The sequence below is a fragment of the Petaurus breviceps genome, unplaced genomic scaffold, assembly GCF_028583685.1.
Source record: "Petaurus breviceps papuanus isolate PSGF00001 unplaced genomic scaffold, PetGlider_PUasm1.0 577, whole genome shotgun sequence".
In the NCBI taxonomy this organism is placed as follows: Eukaryota; Metazoa; Chordata; class Mammalia; order Diprotodontia; family Petauridae; genus Petaurus; species Petaurus breviceps.
Window position 1 is genome coordinate 286,318 of NW_027186389.1, and position 1,044 is coordinate 287,361.

A 1,044-nucleotide genomic window follows, 5' to 3' on the forward strand; every position below is an offset into this window, starting at 1 on the left:
GGGGGATTCATTCATTTGTGAATAAAAAGGTTAAACAGCACAGAACCCTGAGCCTTCCTCCAGTAAAGCGAGGGCTCCTTTGTTCTGGTAGCATTCACTCCACTCCGGGTGAGGTGCCCATCCCACGGCACCAGCCTCACGTAGGGTGCATAGCCATAGAAGGAGAAGTCAGGGCTGGGGGGAGTGGTTCCTGGAGGGCCCCATCTTAGAACAGTGAGCAAGGAGGGGATAGCTCAAGCAGGCATTAGAAGGAAATGTCCTAGAGGAAGAAGAAAGGAGAGACGTCCCAGGAGGCTGGTGAGCTCAGGCTCAGGCTTAGTGCTCAGGTGGCAGAGAAAGCCAAAGCTGCCTCTGCAGTAGGCGTCCTGCGGTAAGGCAGCAGCATCATCTGCACACAGATAAGTGGCTTCATGAGCCTTTGAGCTGAGCCTTGAAGGAATGTAAGGATTCCAAAAGGCAGAGGTGAGGAGGGAAGGCATTCCAGGCCTAGGAGAGAAGCTAGTGCAAGAGCGTGGAGGTGGGAGATCATATGTCTTAGATGTGAGCTAGGTGAGAAAAGTGAGGCCCAAGGAAGGGTGTCCAAAGTCACAGAGGTGGTAAGTGCGAGAGCTGGGATTTGAACCCAGGACCTGTGCTTTGTTCACTACAAGCTGGGCACAAAGCCGGGAACCAGTCTAGCTGGAACACAGGCTGCATGAGGGGAAGGAACGTAAGCTGGAGCCGGTCATAGAGGACTTTTTTTTTTTTAAGCAATTGGGGTTAAGTAACTTGCTCAAGGTTACACGGCCAGGTGTTTCTGGGTGGGTGCTAAGTGTCTGAGCCCAGGATTCGATCTCCAGGTCTTCTCAACACTGGAGCGGGTGCTCTTACTCGCTGTGCTACCTGGCCGCCCCCATAGAGGACTTTAAATGCCAAATGCAGAGTTTGCCGTGGACTCTAGAGGCAAGAGGGAGCCCCCAAAGTTTCTTTGAGCAGAGGAGGGATGTGGCTAGACCTGAACATTCAGAATGTCTACTTGGCAGCTCGTAGAGGCTGGGCTGGAAA